Source organism: Poromitra crassiceps, assembly GCF_964638095.1.
Source record: "Poromitra crassiceps genome assembly, contig: HAP1_SCAFFOLD_135, whole genome shotgun sequence".
Lineage (NCBI taxonomy): Eukaryota > Metazoa > Chordata > Actinopteri > Beryciformes > Melamphaidae > Poromitra > Poromitra crassiceps.
In genome coordinates this window covers 556,098-581,192 of record NW_028152227.1, presented here as the reverse complement: position 1 = coordinate 581,192, position 25,095 = coordinate 556,098, and the positions used below count along the sequence as shown (strand labels likewise).

Sequence of the window (25,095 nt, the reverse complement as noted above, 5' to 3'; positions counted from 1 at the left end):
GAAATAATGTAACAGAGGTCAACAGTCAGATTCAAATCCATGACATCATCATGCCTCAATTGCTCACGTGATGCGATGTCACTGGTGACGTCGAAGATGAGATTGCGGTTCTGTGGGTGCCATCACTGATGTCACTCGGAAGAAGTTGTGATGATGTGAAGATGTTTCTCATGTCTCTAAGTCGATGTAAATGCGGTGTGCGTTTGTAACTGTGTTTGTGTGCTGCTGATGTGACACTATTTTTCTTTTTTGTCAGGGTTGCGATGTTTATTTGGATTATTGTAGGATATTTTCATTTGTGCTTTTCTTTTTGTGTGGACTTTAATGTTGACCAAAATGTCAACAAATACATGACAAATATATAGAGATCTTACCACTCCTCTGCCATGCTGGATGCCTCTGAAGCCTGAGCCTGAGAGTAGCTGAAGTGCTTCAAAGTGCCTCCTAAGCATCTGGTACTGAGCTGTAGGGACAAGGTCTGTGCTGGAGCTTCTGCATGTCAGTGTCATCCTTCTCAAACATCTCCAGCATCTAAACACCGCACAGAGGAGACAAGCAGAGCAGTGCTTTATGTGGGTCCACACCTTTCAATCATATGTGCTCAGACACGCAGCCCTGCTGCCCAGTGCTTCAGACTCTCTTGTCCAAGCAGCAGCAAGGTGTGTTTGAAGCAGAGCGCCGGTACCATCGCTTCTTGCTGGCTGCAGACTTTCCTGGGAGAGGCGGTCGCCTCCCCCACGTGCATCTCAACGAATCACGATGCATTTAATCGATCACGTGTCTTGAAAACTACATTTAACCCAGAGCAATTTAGAGAGTGGCGTCAGCAGAGGACCAAAATGTGTGACTCATCAGTCGCTCGCTGTTCAACGCTGATTGGCTGCCGTGTGAGAGGAGGATCCCACTGGCTTGGAACAAACCGCTGGTTTATTGTGTGGCAACAAACCGCATTGACAGTTGATTGACAGGCTGACAGCTGGCATGAAGTTAAGTCTGTACTACCGGTATTGAGCTCGCGTTAGGAGCACGCTGATAAGCTTAGCTTGTAAACAACTATGGTGGCTCGTAGTGGACAAATATCATGACATTGCGTAATGTTATAGCCCCCAGATGTCCGTCAATTATTGTGCCTGTTGACAAGCGATTTGAACAGAGGGGTAGAATCGAGCGACAGAGAGAAAAATAAATATCTCGGTGTGAACACAGCTTTAGAGAGCACAAAAATGCATGAGTCCTGGTGCTCTCTCTCTCTCTCTCTCTCTCTCTCTCTCTCTCTCTCTCTCTCTCTCTCTCTCTCTCTCTCTCTCTCTCTCTCTCTCTCTCTCTCTCTCTCTCTCTCTCTCTCTCTCTCTCTCTCTCTCTCTCTCTCTCTCTCTCTCTCTCTCTCTCTCTCCAGATGCAGCAGACCCCCTGCATGGTCTTCACACACCCCTCCTCTGCCAGGACGGTCTGGCAGCTGGGGGGCCGGTAGACAAGCACATCGTTGAGCAGCACGCTGGAGAAGCCCCAAAAAGATACATAGACCTGAAAGAGGGGAACATTACAGTCATCACATTGATTCTAATTGCTAGGTCAAATAATGCCTTCTTCACCAGCTGCAATTTCAAATAGGGGCTCAGACAACTAGCCCTGCTGATTAAGCGCTCCAAATTAGGGATGCACCATTGTGCAAAAGCCAATAATAAATAATATCATATCATATCATATCATATCATATTATATAATATGATATATTTAAGCAATATAGCATGAGAGCCAGTGTGTTGTGGCAAATATATCCCGCTGCTCAGCTGTTATCCCACAAGGCCGCAGGCCGAGTGGGATAACTGCTGAGCAGCGGGATATATGCCACAACACACGCTGCTCGAGTGCTATATTGCTTTTATAAAACGGTTTCCAAGTATGATAATATAATAATAATAATAATACTATAAGTCCGACTGGCATGTCATTCTGATAGTCAGTTGAAACACTACTGTAAGGCGGGACCGCAAGAACGTGCGGGTGATTTGATTGGATCGTTCTGGAGACTGAAGTTGACATTGGCCAATCCTGGCGGTTGCTGAGAAGCTGAGAGCTTTCTGGAAAGCCCGACACGCAGCTCGAGCGCAGCGCTGCATTCTCAGCGCTTGCTGAGAAGCTGAGAGCTTTCTGCAAAGCCCGACACCAACTAACATTACGGGGTTAAATGCGGGGTTAAATGCGGGGTTAACAGCCTTTTTTTTGCAAAGAAGACATTAGCCCGCGTCTATTCTTGTACAAAACATAATTTTCTGCGAAGTATTAGTAAAGTTATAAGCGAAGATCGATTCACAAGGATCTGACAGCTGTAACCAATGGCCATGGGTTATTGGAGTGGAGCTGAATGCATTGTTTTTGTTTGGTTGTTTGTCCAATAGTCTTGTTTGTTCTTGGATTATTGTGTACCTTATACAGTTTTCTTGTTTTGTTTTGTTGTGTTTTGATGTTCTTTGTGGGGGATATGGGATATGATAGTCCATGTATGTCGTGTAAATACCTCATGTTCTTTCTTAAAGATTAAAAAAACTAAAACTAAAAAAAAAAAAAAAAAAACTACTACTAAGCACAGTGTCAACTAGTGGTTTTACTAGTCGACTAGTCTGTGAATGCCCTAATATAATATCATAATTAATTAAGGTCAGGCACAAGTTAGGGCAGCTAAGTGTAGGTGGAGCCTGGGAAATGAGGGTTGACTTGAATGAACAGCTAGTCATCCCAGCATATATAGTTAGCACCCGGCTACGTCCGGACTTGTTACTGTGGTCTGAGGTAGAGAAGAGAGTTTATTTTATCGAACTCACAGTCCCGTGGGAAGATCGAGTTGAGGAGGCTTATGAGCGCAAGAAAGCTAGGTATGCTGAAATGGCAGCAGAGGCAGAGCAGCGAGGTTGGAGGGCTCGAGTGCGGCCTGTAGAGGTGGGCTGCTGTGGTTTTGTGGCAAAGTCCGTTATTGCCTTACTAACTGAGTTGGGCATTCGGGGACGGAGCCTGAAACTTGTGGTTAGCAACATGTCTCAGGCAGCAGAACAAGCAAGTGAATGGCTGTGGATAAGGAGGAAACATGCTAGCTGGGGAGCTCGCTAAGGTCAGATTGATTGTTTGTTGTTGGTCATGATTAACGGTCCGCATCAACAGGGCTGAATCATTGACAGTGGTGGTGTAGTTAGGGATTGTTTGTTGTTGGTCATGATTGACGGTCCGCATCAACAGGGCTGAATCATTGACAGTGGTGGTGTAGTCAGGAATGTCATACCGAACCGACCTGGATAGCTAGGCTTAGATAGTGAGGTAATATGCAGTTGTGTGGTGGTAGCATGGAGGGGGGTGTTTCCAGGACGCTGGATTACACCGTTAAGCCTTCTTGAGGTGTCGTGGGCCTAACTTAACGAAACGTTGGTGAAGGAAGGTGCCCACTTGAAAACCCCAATGACATGCTTCATACTGCTGTTGGCTAGGGTAGGTAACTGGTGATTTGTGTCTTGTTTATTAGTTTGTTAGCCTGTTAGCTTGTTTTATTCTGGATTGGGCTTCTAAATGTGTTTTTCCTCGGATTTTGGCACAAGGGATAGTAACATCTTGTCCTGTGTATTAATTAATACTGACCCAGAAGACAGTAGCAGCGTCTCAGGCAGCAGGAAGCAGGAAGTAGCGTACGTACCAGTGGGACTTCCTTCTTCAGGTCGTCCAGGTCCCGCCTCCCTTCTTCTTGGGCGACTCCTTCTCATCTTTGTCCTGCGTGGTCGCCACGCGGTAGCTGTCTGACTGTCCATACTGCAACACACACACACACACACACACACACACACACACACACACACACACACACACACACACACACACACACACACACATAAGATCACTCAGTTTGGCCCTCACTGACAGTTATATTTAGGCTTGGGTGTAGTTTGGATTTTAACGATTCTGATTGTCATTTTGCTCAGTGTTTCTGATTTATAACTTACTAGTGCAGTGCCCGTTCCCCCATGCACCACCCCGGCTTCCCCCCGCACACACACTGCACTCTGTCAGGTCCCCCTAAAGCGCAAATTATGCTCGAGCAAAATCGCCGGCACCGAGGAGGTCGCCGCAGCTCCCCTGCAGTTATTTTTTGTTTTTGCTGAAAGTGAAATGTTTTATGGTCACTCACGATTCTCTGGAAGACTGGTTGGCTTGGTTCAAGCCTTAAAACTCGTTATATAAGGATTCTTCTAAATGTCTATGGAGAAAATAAATGGGGAATTCACTTCTGGGGCAAGAAAAGTCACATGAATGTTGAGCTCTTACTAGGTAACTATGTTTGTATTTGTCTGCTGATTGTACCCCTATCAGCGGTCTCTTCTTCATTTTTACAAGTCTCTCCGACTCCTACAAGAGTCAAAGTAAGTTTACTACATTTTTCCTTCAATAGTAATCATCATTATTATCATTGGGTGTTAAACTTAACACTGTTGTGTGTTGTGTTTTCACTTACTGTCTGTTTCAACGTCCTGCCCCCAATATGTTCCAAATAAGTTTATGAAATAAGATTCAAAGTGATGATCAGTGATTATCTAATTATCAAGACAAGCTTTCCTTAACGGTTTAATAATTTTGTTGAGCCTTTATAGGTAGACTCGCTCTTTGACTGCATATTTGAGCATGCATGACACACCTTTAATCAATACGTAGTAGCGAGGCGCCGCTGCCTTCTGCATGCAGTGTTTGTTTGCTATGCTAAATGAGAGTTCACAGAAGTTCTACCAGAGACGGAACTAGTTACATCATCATTATCCATGACAGCCTGCCATCTCTCCAAGCGGGCTGTTTAAAAGGGGGTGTTCCCTCCTACCTGTCTGATACTCTTGTCTCCTCTGTGCTGCAGCGTCATCGCAGACTCGTTCATGTCCGACCTTCTCCTTGCAGCTGGTTCGGGAGTCCCATCGCTTGTCCCTCGCCGTAGCTCCAGGCTCTCCTCCTCCGACGACGACATCAACTGGTCTGATCCCCAAATCAGATCCGCGCTGATTGATCTGGGCATTCGTGAGTCCGTCTGAGCTTTTCCCTGTCACTTCGTATGTCACGCAGCTCCCTCTCTACTCATTCATAATACAGTGAAGCTGTGAGCTGTCAAATGCTAACGTTAGAGGGCTGCTTAGCTGCTGCGCATACGGGCCTTTGTGCGCATTCCTCACGCAACTCTCTACCACCTGTCACCTGCAGCAGGCTCCTTCTCCCGTGTCTAATCTGGTTTCGTCAACATGTCATTCACCCCTTCGTCGTGTGTCCCTCTAGTATGCATCTGTTTCCTCTCATTGGCCAAAACATAACTTTTGTAACTTTCTTGATCCATATGTTGTGTTCCATTCCGAGCAGTAGTACTAGCCGCTCCAGGCCTGCTATTCGGTGTATTGCGCATGCGTGCGGCTGGTCTCAGCGGTCCCAAAGAACTTTCGATGCAAGATTGGTTACTCAATAGCTGTTTTGCTCCCCTGTTGTCCGTCTTTCAGGCCAAAATGGCGGCATTGCCGTTTAGTTAAATTTGTGTCCACTTTGGCTTCAATGCTCTTTGGAGGTACTGCAACTAAATTCCTCCCTCGCCACACAAATTTCCCCACCTCGTTCCCCTAATTCAGTCGCCCCACACAGGTTTCAAGTATTCTCAATGTATGTTTTGTATTTCATGCTCCTAAGCCCCTTGTCTGTTTAGCCTGTGCGTGTTCATACATTGGCTTTATCTGCAGCCATGTGCCTAATGTTTAATTAAATTAGTTATTGTACTACTGATGTAACAATAGTTTAAATTATATCTATAGTGTTAAAATAATAATAATAAATGTATAATTCTTAATCATAATGCTTTTGAATGTTTTACATTTAATACCTACGTTAATAAAATAATTTAAATAAGAAAACATAATATTTATTGTTAAATCTTCTCTATTTATTCAAATGGGTCGTATGAGAAGTTATCCGCTTTCCATTCAACTTCATTTGATACAACTTCATTTGATACCCGGCTGCTATCCATGCTTCATGCTAATCTCTTTCTGTCCCTATAGCCCCAGATCCCAGTCTAACTCGGGCGGACCTTGTTAACCTGCTGGTATCTAGCATGGAGCACGTGGCTGACATAAACCCCGATCCCTCCAGCAAAGGAAAGGGCAGAGGAAAGAAGGCCAAACCCGCCTCTACCCTCCCTTTCTTTCCTCCCATCCAAGGCCAGCCTGCCGGTTCATCGGCAGCAGATGAAAACCTGGCCAGGCTGTATCAGGCTAATCCAACCCAGCTGCGTGATTTCTAACCCCACATAGGATAAGCAATAACCACGCCCTGTGGCGCCGGGATTGGCCAGGAGCATTGAAGCTTGGGACTAAAGCACCTGGGGTTTTTCATATTTTAAAATAAAGATGTTTAAAACACTATTGCTTGTTACATTTTCAGTGCTGTACCTTTTCTCTGGGTAAGAATTGAGCTTGAAATTAACGATAATGATACATTATATTATATGAGCTATGAAAGTGAACACAACACCGTTTATATTATTGCATGTTTTTGTAGATTGTGTACATTGTGTAGATTACAATTATTATGCTTATTAGTATTACTATGCTAAGGAAGGTAGGTGACCATAATTCATTTCAATGTCCGCTCTCAATGTCCGCTCTCGAAATCGCTGTCCGTTCTCAAGAGCTATTCAGTTGGTTCATGAAATCGCTGGGCTGCGTGCCCTCCAGTGTTGCTCCTGGCCAATCCCGGCGCCACAGGGCGTGGTTATTGCTTATCCTATGTGGGGTTAGAAATCACGCAACCCAGCTGCCCAGCTCTCTTTGGCCAAACCCCCAACGCCCTCTCCTCCTCCAGTCCCGTTCCCCTAGCCTGGGTAAACCCATCCCCCACGTGACCTGCTCTCAGACCTGTTCTCAGTCACTATGTAGTGACTGGGAACTGAGAGAGCAGGTCACGTGGTGGCTGGGTTTACCTAGGCTACCGTTCCCCTGCCTTCCCCATCATCCCTACTCCTCTCCTCAACTACACCTGCCACCTCTGTCCCCTCAACTCCTGCAGGGGAAAATGCTGCCCAGAGTGCTGCCGTCGCCATCCCCGATCCTGCATCTACATCTATGCTCATGGCTGCCATTACCTCTCTGGCCAACTCGGTGGGGTCCATGAACAGCTGCCTCCAACTCATTGAAGGTGGAGGGGCTCTTGCCACCAACCCCCAGCCCCCCCCCCCACCCATTTCAGCCCAAGGCCAAAGGGGCCAGGTCTTCAACCTAGCCTCAGCGATCCCTGCTGCCCCCTATGGTAAGCCCTTCATGTCACCAATTGCCGCAATTTCCCAAAAAATGAAAGCCGATATTCTCCAGGGCAAGGATATCAACCTGGCTTCCCTCCTCCTTCCCTCCCCCGAGTCCAACAGTCGCACGATTAGCGATGGCGACGTAGCGGTCTCAGTTAAGGCCTCAGATCCTCGGCTGTTCAGGGCACTCAGCATTTGTGAATTTGTGGCAGCATTCGGTGTCTACAGAGACACGATCTGTGACATCTACCCTAACCGCCGCCAAGAGCTAGATACCTACATTGCCCTCATATGTGAGTTGAAGCGCCGTTTCGGGGGGGAACCTCGGGGGGAACCTCTTCTACGATTATCATCGTGAGTTCACAGCTAAAGCGGCGCTGTACATATCCCATTACAACTCCCTTCTCGATTGGTCCTACATAGACACTGAGCTCCTCATCCTCCATGTCGGTGGTCACCGTGCAGTATCATGCTTCTCCTGTCAAGCTGTCGGCCACACAGCCCACTTGTGCCCCAGCATGACTTTTCCATCAAGCTCAGCTGCTCCCCCGCCTCGCCCCCTTTTCACATCACAGGGGTCCCCCATGCAATCCACCAGCTCCGGGGTCGGAGAAAGGCCTTTCTCTTATGATGCCAGAGGCAGAGAGGTTCATTTTCATAATAATATCCCAATCTGTAATAATTACAACGAAAATGTCTGCATGTTTGCTAAATGCATTTTCTCCCATGTCTGTAGCCACTGCAAGGACCCCCACCCCAAATCACTGTGCCCTCGCCGCATGCGCCCAGCTGGCAGAGGGGCTCATCAGAGGAAATTCCCTCGGCTTTCCAAGCCTTTTTGAAAAAGCACCCCTCTACCCCTATTCACGTCCCAGCCCTCGCTGAAGCCCTTTCCGATCACCCAGACCCAGTCTTTGTAGACTATCTAATTCATGGCCTATCACAGGGTTTCCAGGTAGGCGTCCTTTCTGAGCTAACTGGCACCCATGTATCCCCCAATCTGCAATCTGCTTTGAAAGAGCCAGAAATTGTCACTGCTCTACTCGAGAAGGAGGTCAATAAAGAATTCATGATTGGTCCCTTCAGCAAGCCGCCCTTTCCTGTGTTTCGCTCTAACCCATTAGGCGTGGCAACTAGGAAATACTCGTGGAAAAAACGGCTCATCCTTGACATGTCCGCCCCCCGAAATGGCCCCTGCCCTAGTGTTAATAGCATGATTCCATCCGAGCTGTTCTCCCTGTATTATGCTTCAATCGACGATGCCATCCACCTGATAAAGATAGCCGGCCCGGGAGCGTGGTTGGCTAAAGCCGACATCTCAGACGCTTTCAAGGTCATGCCACTTCACCCGTCTCAATGGCCCATGTTTGGCGCCAAATGGGATTCCAAGTTTTATTTTGCCGTCCGTTTAACTTTTGGGTGTAAAAGCAGTCCCCACATTTTCAATTCCCTGTCCGAAGCACTGTGCTGGATTCTGCTAAACAAAATCAGACTCCCTTTTGTTCTCCACCTGTTGGATGATTTCCTGCTCATAGATTTTCCCTCAGCAACTCCAAGCTCCAGCTTGGGGAAACTTTCCTCCCTGTTCGCTCACCTCGGCGTCCCACTGTCGCCTGAGAAAACCATCGGGCCGTTCCACTCCCTCGAGTTCCTGGGTATTTGTCTCAATTCGGTTGAAATTAAAGCCTCCCTTCCTCCCGAGAAATTGGCACGCATGCGTGACCTTTAAGTCATTCTCAATCGGCCAGGCTTTAACTAAACGAGACCTCATCCCGCAGGGGCGTTCCTTTATCTCACGTCTCCTAGTCCTTGCTAGTTCTGCGGAGTCTCTTGGTGACCTGGTAGAACTGGACGACGGCTGGCGCTCAGATTTAGCCTTCTGGTCGCAGCTTCTCGATCACTGGAACAGAATTTCGTTCTTCTAAAATGACATCGCTGAGTCAGCTGACTCACTCTGGTTATTCACTGATGCAGCTCCATCAGTGGGTTTTGGTTTTTTTTTTCAGAGGCGAATGGTTCGCAGAAAAGTGGCCCCCTGAGTTTTCCCTACTTCCTCCCAGTGAGGCGTCAATCGCCCTCTATGAGATCTACCCAATAGCAGTAGCCTGCTTTATCTGGGGTTCGCGCTGGTTTTGCAAACGGATAACTGTCAACTGCGACAATGAAGCAACAGTTTTCATCATAAACAAAAGGCGCTCCTCCTCCCAGTCCATCATGGCTTTAATGCGCCGAATCACCTGGCTTTCCGTCATGAATAATTTTGTCATGTCTGCTGAGCACATCCCCGGTCACCTAAACACAGTGGCTGACTGTTTATCCCGCTTCAAATTTCAGGCTTTTCATGCCAGATGCCCATCCGCCCAAGTCCTCCCTGTAGCCTGCCCGTCCTTCTCCCAACTGGCCCTGTACTGAGTCCCACTCTGACTGATCTCCTGGCCTTTTCCAAATTCTATATGAGAGCCGCCCTAGCTCCTGCCACAATTAAGAGCTATGACCGGGCCTGGAACCAGTTTTCCAGTTTCTGTGCCACACACCTCCTTTCTCCATTTCCAGTGCTCCCCTCATCTGTTTCTGCCTTCTTAGTGTTTTGTTTTGAATCACGCAATCTGCAAGCCTCTTCCATCCATGGCCTAGTTGCTGGTATCCAATTCCACGCCCGCTGTTTTGACCCTTCTCTCCCCAGTCTATTCTCCAACCCTTCGGTCCGCCTCCTTCTCAAAGGTTTCAAAAAATGCTCACCCACTCTTCCTGATAGCCGTGCACCCATCACCATTGATATCCTGCACCTCTTAGTCACATCTCTCTGGCAGGGGCTCTTTTCTCCCTATCTAGATGCCCTCCTTGAAGCTGTTCTCTTCCTCGCTTTTTACGGTTTTCTCCGTTGCGGGGAATTTGCTACCTGCTCCTCTATGTTCAATCCATCTCGTGACCTTTGCAACTCTGACCTTAGCTTCTCTCCTGACCACTACAACCTCTTCCTCAAACACTACAGGGTAACTACGGGGTTTAAGGAGATCGCCTCCTTTGCTGCCTTGTCTGCTTTCTCATTATCTGAGATTCCTACATGTGCTGGCACCCACATGAACTTTATAGTTTTCCCCTGCCTATCCAACCTTGAATTAACATACAACAGTTTGTATATTAAATCTTGATGACTTTTCCCTGCTCCATTTTTAATACTTGCTAACGCTGCCACTGCGTCACTACAAATTATTACTTTATTTTCCACCCCTTCCTCCACCCACTCTACACACAGTAGTCTGTGTGTGTGTGTGTGTGTGTGTGTGTGCGTGTGTGCCCCCCCTATGACATCACTGATCAGTCTTGTCACAAATGTCTCATTGTGTGTGACATCACTGATCAGTCTTGTCATTGTGTGTGTGTGTGTGTGTGTGTGTGTGTGTGTGTGTGTGTGCGCCTATCAGTGATGTCATAGGGCCTATGACATCAGTCTTGTCACAATTTGCCTCCTCGTGTGTGTGTGAGAGAGAGAGAGTGAGTGAGTGACCAAATCATGTGCTGTGCGATGAACTGAAAAAGTTGGTTTTCTTTTATTGAAGAAAGACTATAAAAATACATTACTATAAAAATACATTACAACCTATTTGTGAGGCATATTGTCACAAAAAACTTTGCAGAAATGATTGTATAATAAAAATTTAGTTTTCACAAATGACTGTGATGATGCCAAAAGAAAAGAATCAGCTGTTAACTGTTTACTTATTGATGCATATTTAAACATGGCCTCCTCCCCTGAAAAGGATAGGGGGGGGGGGGGAGGGAGGGGGGAGTCAAATGCTCCAGAAAAAGTCAAGAAGCCTGTAGGCCTTTGTTCAATGATACTGGTTATCACATTTGTTGATGATAATTATGGTATTTATTTAAATTATTATCTGTATGAGAATCGAAGCTTACCGGTATTTTACAATTTTAATGTGTTGAATCAAGGTTGCAGATGTGAGCCAATAAAGCATGAATACAATGAAATGGTTTGGTGTTGGTTGCTCTTGGTGGTTTTGGTTAGGCTATGTTTCTGTGGTAGACTCTGCTGTAACAAAGGAGGAGGTGGTAGGGAAAAAAGTAGATTACATTTATTTTGTCCAAAAATCAGCCTCCTCAGTGCTCCTGAACCCGACTACAGGCTGTATGAAGCAAGTACAACACATCCAGGATGGTAGTAACTCTTCACTTTTGGCATGTTGATAGTGTCTGACAGACACTATCCTTTAGTTAGGACCTAAAGGATCCCCCCTCCCCCCTTTCCTCTGCTCCACCTGTCTGCATTAGTGCACTCCCCAGCAGAGCCCGTATCAGGCTAGATGAGATTCTGGAGCGTGGGATGTAGGGCTGTCAAAAAAGCCCCAAAATCATATTCGAATATTCCCTCTAAACAAAACATATTCGTTTGAATATATTAAAATACTAAAATAAATAAAGATTGTGTGTGTGGCAAACCAATACAACCAGAGAGCTTATATAACTACTTGGTATATTTATTTGAACATCAACTTTTTCTTATTTCAACATAAGCATTGTCCCCCCCCCCCCCCCCCCCCATAGTTATTGAGTCAGTAATACAGTAGTAGCCTACACTTTTGTACTGTTTTCAAATACCAGAAATGATTATTATAGACAAATAGACACAACTTCTCCTTATATTGGTTTTTAGTGCGTTTACTGCATCATGGAAGCTATTGAACGAAAACAGGAATTTTCCACAAAAATATTAATATAAAATACAAGAAGCACTGAAATCGACAAACAAGTTAGAGCTACGTTACGTCAACAGCTACAGAGAATACATTTGCCGTTACCGTTATGTTACATTACATGGAAGGTTATACACGGGAAGATTACTGGAACAATTTCATTACACACAACAAAATGTCACAACTTTCAAGGATTTGAACAATTCCATGAGTTTTACAGGCCTGGAAAACAAGATTTTGAAATCCCATGACTTTTCCAGGTTTTCCATGGCCGTGGGAACCCTGAGTTAAATGTTTCTCTCTTCAAGTCTCCTTTACAACCAAAACCTTTACCACAGACTGAGCAATTAAATTGTTTATCTCCTGTGTGGATTATCATGTGTCTCTTCAAGGATCCTTTCTGACCAAAACCTTTACCACAGACTGAGCAATTAAATCTCGCCTGGGACACTGTGGTTGTGTTCCCCCCCATATCTTCAGTGCCTACTGCCCAGGTGGGGTATCTCGTCGTAAGGGCCTTTCTGGTTGTGTGGAGTTAGCACGTTCTCCCCGTGCTCCCCCAGGGGGTTCCTCCATTATATAACCCTCCCCCCCCCCCACACCACCAAAAACATGCAGAAGATCAGATCGTCATCGTCATCCGACCAGTGACGACAACATCCGAAGTTGGTCCCCGGGTGCTGTACGAGAAAGCGACCACTGCTCCTGGCCTGCCCCCCGGAGGAAAGGACATGCCTGGATGGGTTAAATGCAGAGGACACTTTTCACCGGCCACCGTCAGCATGAGTGTGTTGTGGCCGCATGCATGCATGTGTTGTGGTGTTCGTGTGACAATAAAACACGGGGCTTGTCCCGTTACGAGAGTAAATTGTTTATCTCCTGTGTGGATTATCATGTGTTTCTTCAAGTCTCCTTTCTGACCAAAACCATTACCACAGACTGAGCAATTCAATTGTTTATCTCCTGTGTGGACTACCATGTGTGTCTTCAAGTGTTCTTTACGAGCAAAACTTTTACCACAGAGTCAGCAATTACATTGTTTATCTCCTGTGTGGACTATCATGTGTTTCTTCAAGTTTCCTTTATGACTAAAGCCTTTACCACAGACTGAACAATTAAATTGTTTATCTCCTGTGTGGACTACCATGTGTGTCTTCAAGTTTCCTTTCTGACTAAAACCTTTACCACAGACTGAGCAATTCAATGTTGTATCTCCTGTGTGGATTATCATGTGTCTCTTCAAGTGTCCTTTCTGACCAAAACCTTTACCACAGACTGAGCAATTAAATTGTTTATCTCCTGTGTGGATTATCATGTGTTTCTTCAAGTCTCCTTTCTGACCAAAACCTTTACCACAGACTGAGCAATTAAATTGTTTATCTCCTGTGTGGACTACCATGTGCGTCTTCAAGTGTTCTTTACGAGCAAAACTTTTACCACAGAGTGAGCAATTAAATTGTTTATCTCCTGTGTGGACTATCATGTGTTTCTTCAAGTTTCCTTTATGACTAAAACCTTTACCACAGACTGAACAATTAAATTGTTTATCTCCTGTGTGGACTACCATGTGTGTCTTCAAGTCTCCTTTCTGACCAAAACCTTTACCACAGACTGAGCAATTACATTGTTTATCTCCTGTGTGGACTACCATGTGTTTCTTCAAGTTTCCTTTATGACTAAAACCTTTACCACAGACTGAACAATTAAATTGTTTATCTCCTGTGTGGACTACCATGTGTGTCTTCAAGTTTCCTTTCTGACCAAAACCTTTACCACAGAGTGAGCAATTAAATCGTTTATCTCCTGTGTGGATTATCATGTGTCTCTTCAAGTGTGCTTCATTAGCAAATCTTTTACCACAAACTGAGCAGCTGAAGTGTTTCTTCCTTGGAACTTCACTGTTTTTCTGTGAGCCTAAACCTGACTGAAGTTCACTAGTTTCCACCCATTCATCATCATTGTCTTCAGTCTCAGAATAGTCTGAAGTCCTGTCATCACTAGTTGGTTGTGAATGTGAATTACTAGCTTGATGTAAGTATATAAAGTTCCTGGCTGGTTCTGATACTCCACAGTCCTCTTCATCAGCTTCTGTTTTCATCTGTTCAGTTGAGCAGGTGGCTACAGGCTCTGCCTCTCTGTTCTCTTCAGTTTGGCTTTGATGAAGCTGTGAGGACTGAGGTTTCTCTTCCTCCTCTTCACTCTTCACAGGGACAACAGAGAATGGGAACATGGTGATATCAGCCTCCTCCAGCCGTTGAAGCTGCTCTCCCTCCCTCCTGATCCAGAGTTCCTCCTGTTCCTCTTTAAGGTGTGGGGGCTCTGGTCCCTCCTGACTAATCCAGATTTCCTCCTGTTCCTCTTTAATGTCTGGGGCTCTGGTCCCTCCTGAAGCTGCTCTACCTCCTGACTGATCCAGAGTTCCTCCTGTTCCTCTTTAATGTCTGGGGGCTCTGGTCCCTCCTGAAGCTGCTCTGCCTCCTGACTGGTCCGGGGTTCCTCTTTAATGTCTGGGGGCTCTGGGTCCTCCTGGTCGAGACTGGGGCTCCACTCCTGCTGCTCAGCGGGAACTAACAGCTGCTGGAGGTCTGGAGGCAAGGCTTCTCTGTGTAACCGCACAGCGTCCAGCAGTTTATCTTCATCACCCGCAGTTAGGTGCTGCTTCACCACAGCTCTCAGCTTCTGGACATTTTAATTTTCACACAGTGACAGGAACTTTTCCTCCTGAACTTTACTGACAAACTTCCTTCAAAGCTCCAATAGCTTCACAGCTAACGTTAGCTTCACAGCTAAACCATTCATCTGAGTCCAGTGAGTCTTCTTCCTCTGATCAACGGAGCCCTGGTTCCACTTCATATATTCGTGATAATATCGTCCGCACATACGAGTCTTCTGTTTGTAAATTAAACTTCTTAAAGTATTATAAACGGGAAATAGGCTAGTATGCTACTGCTAGTGCTAACGTTACTCTTTGTTGTTTACAAGAACGTTTGCATGATGGCCGCTTCAACACGTCACCCAATACCCAGAATGCCTTGCGGTAAGAAATGCGAGCGGGGTCGGGGGGAGGGAGGTGATGGGGGAGGGGCGCAGTGAGAACCTGCTGAGAACACAACTCAGTGTGTAACTCTCCTGTTTCTGTTACTAATAGTAGGCTAGTAGTTAAAGTCCCTGGAAACCAAAATCCACAAAAACGTTCTAACTATGTTATTTAGGATCTTATGTTACTAATTATATGCCTCCGAAATTATTATGCATTACTTTCAACCCAAAGCCTTAAAATCAACACTTTTCTACAAGATTCTACAACATACTTCCTCATTGAAGAGAGCAGCGCGTGAGGTGCTAAAATGTAGGAGCTTATGACGTCATAAGCTCTATATAACCTTTGTACACGCACGCAATCCCACCCACCTATGGCAAGTCCGTTCTTTGCCCCCAGTGACAGCGCTCCCTCGCTGTCCGTCTCCCTCCCTGTGTGCCTCTGCCAAGCGCTGTGCTTGTGAGATTAGCAAGGTGTCGGGTTTCAGCCATGCGCTCCTCTCTCTCTCTCTCTCTCTCTCTCTCTCTCTCTCTCTCTCTCTCTCTCTCTCTCTCTCTCTCTCTCTCTCTCTCTCTCTCTCTCTCTCTCACACTCAGGCAAAGAACGGAGAGATCTCTTCCGAGCCGCGGAGCAACACACACACACACACACACACACACACACACACGCACACACACACACACACACACACACACACACACACACACACACACACACACACACACACACACACACACACGGTGTGTGCACTCATCTCTTTCTCCGTTTCCCTCCCCCCTCTCTCGCGCTCTCCAAGAGACAGAAATTTCCCTGCTGTAGATGGGACACGCCCACACATTCCGCGGGAAAAATACACTCTAAAAAATAATGAAATCACATGAGTTTTGCCATGGCTGTCAAACCTAAATTTATATACTTTGCGACGTTCATCATCGTTCAAATTTGGCTGGTGGCTTATTAACATAGGGTCCTGTGATGTGATTAACTCAAAATGCTAAATAATAAAGAAATATTTCTGGTTTCCAGGGACTTTAAGTAATAGTTTCACATGATATCAGTATCTTCAGGAAAATGAGCCTATAGGAACAGCCTCTGAAAGACAGTCATGTCAGCCGACCAGTTGAAAGTCCCTGGTTATTCAGTGCACATATTTAATGTTTGTGTGTGTGTGTGTGTGTGTGTGTGTGTGTGTGTGTGTGTGTGTGTGTGTGTGTGTGTGTGTGTGTGTGTGTGTGTGTGTGTGTGTGGATTCATGAAGTGCTTCAGTTCCCATAGAAGCCCCAGACAGCAGTGAGGTGGTGGCTTTAGCTCCCTTGCCTTTAGCTGCCTACAATTCCACAAAACCACCACTAGATGTCGGCATCGTCCCTCTTAAATTCTCGAGCCACAGCAGACTGCAAACACGTCATTATTTTTCACATCACCCTCCTTGGCTTGCCGGGAGTCAAAAATGTCTTCACATTTGTGCAATTCATCACTCACTTTTTCACCATTTTCAACCAAACATGAAAAATCTCATATGGTGTGACAATTGTGGTCCGTGTATAAAGTATATTTGTGTTTTCAAGGAGAATACGCGTATTTGACTTCTCATTGTCTCAGTTGTCGGTGTTCATTTTCTTTCTGTCAGGGTTGAATTGAAAATACCTCGTAAGTCACCTCGAGTTGGTGGGTGCCATGGCACGAGTACGATACCTCACGAGTCCGACACCTCACGAGTCCGAAAAAAGAGGCTAACTTCCCCCAGACCCTAACCCAAAACCTAACCTCTCCCACCCCCACGCCTAAACCTAACCTCCCCCAGACCCTAACCCAAAACCTAACCTCTCCCACCCCCACGCCTAAACCTAACCTCCCCCAGACCCTAACCCAAAACCTAACCTCTCCCACCCCCACGCCTAAACCTAACCTCCCCCAGACCCTAACCCAAAACCTAACCTCTCCCACCCCCACGCCTAAACTTAACCTCCCCCAGACCCTAACCCAAAACCATGAGGTGTCGGACTCGTGAGGTATCGGACTAGGGGCAGTCCCCGTTTCGGCAGGCTGGGTGCGTTTGTTATGTAGCCAGGTGACGTTTTAGCATACAGGGCCGGGAGAAACTTGCAGCCCTGACAGTCAGGTCATTATTTATACATTTGAGTCATTATTGCGGTATTTTTATGGTGACAAGACCTCTCCACACGGTGCAAACTGAAGGCTATATCAGCTAACGTTAGCTACCTAACTGTACTACTGTAGTACAACGTTACTAGGTTAGCATACGTTAGCTTTCAAGCTAGCATACATAGTTTGTGTAGCGTGTGTGTGTGTGAACTGTTATAGTTTGTGTATTAGCCTGTGTGTGTGTGTGTGTGTGTGTGTGTGTGTGTGTGTGTGTGTGTGTGTGTGTGTGTGTGTGTGTGTGTGTGTCTGTCTGTCTGTCTGTCTGTCTGTCTGTCTGTCTGTCTGTCTGTCTGTCTGTCTGCCTGCCTGCCTGCCTGCCTGCCTGCCTGTAATTATATGTTGTCTTTTTATGATTATTGTATGATGTAATGCTGTTAATGTAGACTCTTGGAAGATTAGCCCGGCTAAAAGAGATTTAAAAAATTTAAATCAAACCATACTACATACAGACAGACAGGTATGGGTTAAGCACACCTAAACCATTTTTATCAAGTTTTTATTATGTTTTAAAGAGGTTTGGCACACATCATTAATGATACATAGTGATTCACAGTGTGTACAAAACAATTCTCAACTCAAACCAACACAACTTCTAAGGCTATGAGTGGATGGAATGACAGATATCCTGTGTTACTTGAACTGGTGTGAACTTTGAATGTCTCAGTCACTTCAGCTCATCTGTTATCTTCTCTCTGCTAGTGTCACTTCCCTCATCATCAGGAGCAAGGGAAGATCACATCAGTTCAACTTCGGCCCGGGAGACTGACTGTCATCATTTTTGTTGAAAGCGGTCACTGACTAGCCTACCTCTCAACCTCACCAAACAAACACCATGCACACCTGCAATGAGGTCAGCGAGTACCTCAACATCTCTCCCACTGGACCGTAGGTTTGTGTGTGTGACTGTGAACTGAAACATTTGTTCCACTGACATAAACTTCTATCCTCCACCATACAAACCGTGATGTGTAGTTTAGTGTGGTTGGTACAGTAGATTGATTTAGAACAACCATGTTCAAGTTATCAATCTGAGTCACTGCATACTAAACTATCAACATAACTGATTAGACCCTTTGATTGATTGATTGATTGATAAATACAAGCAAGGTTAGCATGTTACATGGCCATACTGTACAGTGATGGGCGTTCTCACAAAGTGGACATCTAATGTGTAATTTCTTCTTTATCCCTTTCTCTTGTTCCCTTCTCCCTCATTCTTTCCTTCTTCACTCTACCTCATAATAATAATGATTGATTGGATTCGTATAGTGCCTTTCTAGGTACTCAAAGTGCTTCACATATCACAAAATCTCATTAAAACAAGTCAGACTGAATGGTAATGTTAGGTGTACTCAAATAAAATAGAAATTGTCAGATAATACTGTGTATCAATGATTTAAATTTATTTTAAATGTACACAATCCATACATATATGTATAATGTGTGTGTGTATATATACAATAGTGTGTGTGTGAGAGTGTGTGTGTGTGTGTGTGTGTGTGTGCGCGCACGTCATTTCTGTAAGTAGTCTCTAGTCTTTTTCAGTTTCTTTCAGTATGACAGTGTTTTCCACTTGTTAACATAGCTGTTGTATTTGTTTAATGAGTCTAATATGGTACCATTTTCTAATGTAAATACTACATATTTGATTGTAAATAGAGGTTTTTCAAATAAAGATGCTGAAATCTATCCTTAAAACCATTGGCTATATTTTAAAGAGTGCATGTTTGAGCCCCAGCACCCACCACACATTTCCACCAATATTCACATTCTATATACAGAAGAATATTTCAAATGCTGTGGCTATACTTTACTTAGTGTGGTGTCATTTAAATTCATATTGACTGAGGAGACTGGATCATACATCCCGATAAGAATAGGGGAAGATGGAGGATGGATACAAAATGTTTGCAATGTAATCCAAGAGTGTACAAACGGTAGGCCTAAATGTGTCATACAAGTGTGTGGTTTTTGTCATACCCACACAAATAAACAGTGCAGCAAAACAATGCAACAGGACAGACCTGGAGAAAGGAGAAACTGAGAGGCGCTTGCAAAGTAAAGAACTAGAGTTGGTCCCCAGGTGCAGTGATGTCGCCGTCTAACTGCTCCTGTTGTGTCTAGTGAAAGGTTAGACGCAGAGAATACATGTAGTTGTACTTGTACAAAGGCAATAAAGGAATCTTCATAAAACAATCAGGTGTGTTTCACAACTAGTAGATTAGATCTTACAGCATGCGTCTGTGTATTTCCAGTATTGCAAGGACAGTTCTATTCAAGGCACACACAAAAAACACCTACTGGTTTCCTTGAAAATTCAGGTCCATCTCAATACATTTTTAATTCAAAACATTTTACACAGGCAATACTACAGCGCAAGCTATTCATATTTTAGCCTACATAGATTGGGAGATCATCAATTATCACTTTTCTGGTGAACCGAGGTAGAAACTCACCTAAAAGGCCTATCTGATATAGATATTTGATGGTATGAATCTGTCTTCACATCTAGTACCGGTACATCCTGCTCTTGTGTAATGGCCATTGGGACAGAGAATATAAATGAACCAGGGCCAATAAGATACACAGACATGAATGTATCCAGTCTCTGGTGTGCTTTTCTCAACCAGACCTTTATAATATGTTTGAGTATGGCATGGTTTAATCCATATTTGTGGACCTGGGCACCCACAATCTGATTCACTCAGCTCAACTCAGACGTTGCATTTGAACATTGTAGTCCAGTGCTGGGACATTTGAATTGAAGTGCAGTGTATGATAAACATATGTACTCTCTGTACATATATATATATACATACTGTACTGTTATCAGCTCTCCATCAGAGCCCTGCATGGCAGTAAAAATATGAAGCTCCCAAACCATTCCTGCTTTACTCACCTCCCCTGGAAGACTGCATGTTTGGCACCTCAACATCAAACATACGTACTCTATATCAGTGGTTTTCAAAGTGGGGGCCGGAGCTGCCAGGGGGCACTAGGTGGGCCTCAGAAATTTAATGGAAATTCAGAAAAAAAACATATTTGGGGAGGGACATGATTCAGTTGCATTTGTTATTACTACAGTATTATAAAGAATATATATTTTTATTATATTTTCTAATTACAATTTGTGTAGTGTTTACAACTAGAATGGAATCCTTTCCTTCCACATAAAAATCATCACTGTCCAATTGCCTGCCAGCCAAAATGTCATCACATTGTCAATTCCCCCTGGTGTGTTGGGCAATAGTCTGGAAACAATGTTTATAACGGAAAACAGAAATATTTAATATGAAGGAATGAGAATAGATTTGAGATACAAATGTAATCATTAGGTTATTATGGATGGTATTGGTGAGAGTTTTGACATTTCCAACAGTATTGTCAATCGTTTTTCAGACATATTGAAATAGGGGTGCCGTGGCCAAAGGCTAATGCCATTTGCGGGGCCTTGGCATGGAAAAGTTTGGGAACCCCTGCTCTATAGACCGTCTAAACGGAAACTATGCACATAGGACTACCCCACTGCTGCTGAATTGTTGATACGTTATTTAATAAACCTGACCTTGTATGATCGGTCATGCTTTTTGTGCTGTCGTCAGTCTGGCATAGATGACTAGATCTTTTTTAAACTTTGTGTGCCAACAAGTAGGCTGGTAAAATAAAGTTGTAAACATAAACAATGGTTGGACATCATACTGAATGAGGCGTTCAGTTTGTAACTTATGGCAGCAGACACTTGGTTTTATTAGATTGGCTGGTCTCAAAGCATTGCCAACCCTACTTTCTGCTAGGGCTGCTTGATTATGGCAGAAATTATAATCATAATTATTTTGGCTAAAATTGAGAATACAATTACTTTACACAATTATTTTGCAACATGCATTTATTGAACTTGAAAACAATATTTTTAATAGTGGATTTCTTGATTGAACTTTAAATATATATAATTGAACTGAAAAACAAATGAAAATAAGTCAGAAAAAGAGAAATATCCTAGCTAAAATAAAGAAAATATGTGAACACGTGATACCCAATATAAAGATCCAGAATAAACTGGAGCCAGAGACTGCTATACCAAAAAACAATAAAACAAAGGACACAAACAATCTGGGGCTAGACTGGACTACCTGGGAGATTAGTGTACAGAGTCAAGCATAGAAAAAGTCACAAAATATGTAGGCAAGTTATGAATAAATCACTACAGTAGCCTACACACAACCCAAACCAAATCCAAAGTGTTTACAGCACTCAACATTATCTACTCACATCAAACTAAGGTGACACAAACCACACCATAAAACACCCACTCTAAACAGCAGCTCTTCCACTCAATCCCCCCTTTAACAGCAGAAAATCACACAAGAAAACTAAACAGAAAATGGCCCAATCAGTAGATTAGTTAAAAGCACACTAGTCAAGTCAAGTCAAGTCAAGTTTATTTGTATAGCCCTAATTCACAAGCATGTCTCAGAGGGCTTCACAGAGAATATGTCTAGCTAATTCTAGCTGACACAACAGTAGCAAATTACAGAATAAAGATAACACTTTGAACAATTGATAGAGAAATATAGAAAATATTGAAATATAGGATAGTGCAGGAGAAGGGAGGAGACTACACTACAATTCAATGATTCTGTATAAAAAAGTGGTTGGCTTCTTAGTAGTGTCTTTGTTTGAAAACTAAAATACAATAACATTAATATCCCGAGAGAAAAGCACAATATACAAAAATAAACGTTACCATCCAAAGACAGTTTCAACACATATGCAAATGCATTATGAATATACCTATAACTACACATCACACACAATCACATCACATTGTGTACACATCAGACAGCATAAGAATGCTCTCTTTGCAGGCACTAAACAGGAAACAGGAAGTGTAACATACAACACAGTCCGTGGTGCAGACAACTAGCGTTATAACTATTCCATCAACTGGCAATTTGTTTGAAAAGTAAAGCTTCTGTATTGGCTTAAAATATGTGAGATTGTGAATCCGCGATGTTTCTACAAGAACTTCTTCAAAAACTTTGTTCGGTACGTCCATCTTTTGTTTTGTTGTTTGCCGTTTTATTTTCTTATTCGTTGTGTCTGATTGTCAAGTTAACGAGCTATTTCCGCTGTTTCCTGTCTAGGGCGGGCTCTAGGCCGGAAACAGGCAGGGTGACATCATCTCTTTCTCGCCGAGAAGAGCCTGGTGACGGGCGGTTACTATGGAGTGGTCTCTCCCTCCAGTCTCCACGCAGCGAGGCGAGTTGGCTCGGGGCAGCGGGCAACGATGGACGACGCGTATCCCCACGCCTTGCTCGTCGAGCTCGGTGAAAACAAGATCCCCAAACTGAAAAACAAGTTGGTGAACTATTTCCAAAGTAAGAAATCAAACGGCTCAGGTGACTGTCGAGTCGAGTATGAGGAACGCAGCGGGGCGGTGCTGCGCTTCAAAACAGAGGAGGGTGAGTCAGGCCACACAGCTAGAGGACAACTTTTAACATTAGTCTCTTTGAGAATTATTTTGCCGAAAATGGTTGACTTGTGTGTCTGTCTTTCAAACAGACCGAGAACGAGTTTTGGGGAAAGAAGGGCATGCGATCAATTTGGATCAAGGGGGGTTGAAGATGACTCTCCGCTTACCTAACAGTGAGAAATCACCAAAGCAGGTAACGCTGAGTCGGTACAACACAAAATGTCCATACAGTGAATCAGTAATACACAGCACATGTGATCAGAGGTTTCCCATCATCATTATGTCAATTTGAGCACAGTTAATGTTAGGCTGCTGTCCCCAGTTTGATAAGATTTTCTCTGTGTGTGTGTGTGTGTGTGTGTGTGTGGGGGGGGGGGGTTGGGGGTTGTGTAGTTTGATATAATTTGCTACAGAACTGGACTTGACCTATTAGGTTAAAATACATGAGATAAAGAAAGACAATGAATAAGTGGCCCTGTAATTAGGGATGCATGATGATTTTTTATGCAGATATCCGATATGCCGATATTTTTCCACCGAACTTCAGAGATCAGTTCTCTCCTGTAGTGGAATTGACACATAATTATCACTTAAAAAAACCTCCAAACCACAAATATGTTGTTGACCGTCTTTCATGTTCGACACAAGAGATGTGGCCGTGCACCCTCGCACCGCAGACATGGCGTTGAGCATTTACCTACAATATACTTGATCAACCCCCCAGGGGGGAAACTGAGGGCCACAATAGGACAGGCAATACAAATGCTATACACAATGACATAAGCAGTACAGAATACGACGCAGGTGAACGGATTCAACATCGAACCAGGCTATTTCTCTCCGACAGGCATCGAACAGGCTTGTTCAAAGATTTCAGTTCAAAGACTGACAGGTTAGCGAATGTGAAGGATACATACATCCCCTCTGAAGTCAAACGAGTGTGATTTATTGTGTGACAAGCAAACTTGTTTCACCATCGGAGTTTTGACGAGGCAATTAAGACAATGGGTATGTGCTGCCTAGTAGGTTACGAGCACAGACAGAATGAACAGCCATGACGGTGTATATAACGTAACTATCAAAGACATCATAAACTCAATGCAAAAGCCCCAATAACACCATGGCCCTGACTCAAATATGTACTAAATAATTAAATCAAGGCCATAGTCATTAAAGCCCTTACATGGCATGCAGCAATCCCATGTCCCCCATAGTAATATTTACAATAATCCAACTATCAAGGTTATAGTAATTCATTGTCAAAAACACACCTACATGTATTACACCACACAATAAACCACTGCCACATGTGTGACAGCTCCTGGCGTTTCCACCCACAAGTATGCTGAGGTCATTTTTCATTTTTTCACAGATTCTGAAACTGCAGACTGTAAGCTTTCAAATAATGTGTCACACATTGTAATCTGAAAAGTCTGTGAAAGAGCTGTTGCACACCTTAAAAACTTTAAACCAGGTGCGAGTGGAGAAAATCCCACAAAACACTGAACTTACTGGTAAACTCTTTATTAGAAGACAATAGGGAAAACGTTTGGGTGCTAGACCTTCATCAGGTTTTTTTTGGGGGGGAAAATAAGGAGATATGCTTATTTGATTGTTCACACTCTGAAAAGCAAGAATCTGAGAAATCAGCTCTCAAAGTTGGAGAAGTTTTTCACACCTAGCCAGCCAGGTAAGGGGAGAGTGGACAATAGCTCCTCATTTACATTAACCACTCCCAAACCATTTCAGCTGTCAGTGTCTCTCAGATGGGTTGTGTGCACTACAGTGCATAATCGTTTTTTTAGCACCCCTAGTTTCATCACATCACATCGCATGAGAGGCACAAACTAGGAGTGTGACATACTGTACTGTATGCAATGAAACATTTCATTTCACTTCATTGCAAATTGTAACTGCAGGGGATCTATAGCCTGGTAAATCAGCCCGTCACGTGAACTCACATTTCATTTGGTTCTGTGTGACGGTCTGGCCCCAAAGCCAGTGGAGGGTTTAGCAGAAGCTGCAGAGCGGAAGAGCCAATCATCGACTCCAACTTGCGCTCCACAGCGCAAGTTGGCCAATCAGGAACGCCACTAGCACTGCACTAACAAAACAGTAATGGCCGCGTCCTTGCCTGATCGTCTCGAGGAGTCATGTCAGCGTTTGTCTAGTTTAAACAGCCATAAAGTGCAGTTATTGCAGAAATAGACTCAATAGAGGGTATGCACACCCACTTGAACACGCCCCCTCAATCAGGAATGAGTGTCAAAATGAGTGTCAAGTTCCTCCCTGAGCAGCAGGTGTCAGTTATCTAGGCTGATTACTGCATTCAAGCTCAGTCTTGCTGTGACTCAGTGGGCGTGACCCCACAGTGACTTCTGCCTCTGTGACATCACATGCATACCCT

The 25,095-nt window shown here is 44.3% G+C and overlaps 1 long non-coding RNA gene across 1 annotated transcript; it reads right to left on the bottom strand.

Moving 5' to 3' along the window:
• Positions 1-423: 423 nt before the first annotated feature.
• LOC310770611 lies at positions 424-4,989 on the bottom strand. Its single transcript, XR_014552331.1, has 3 exons — positions 4,850-4,989; positions 3,680-3,792; positions 424-531 (listed from the first exon to the last, which is right to left on the bottom strand). It is a non-coding gene; the product is annotated as an uncharacterized lncRNA (long non-coding RNA).
• Between the last annotated feature and the right edge of the window lie 20,106 nt (positions 4,990-25,095).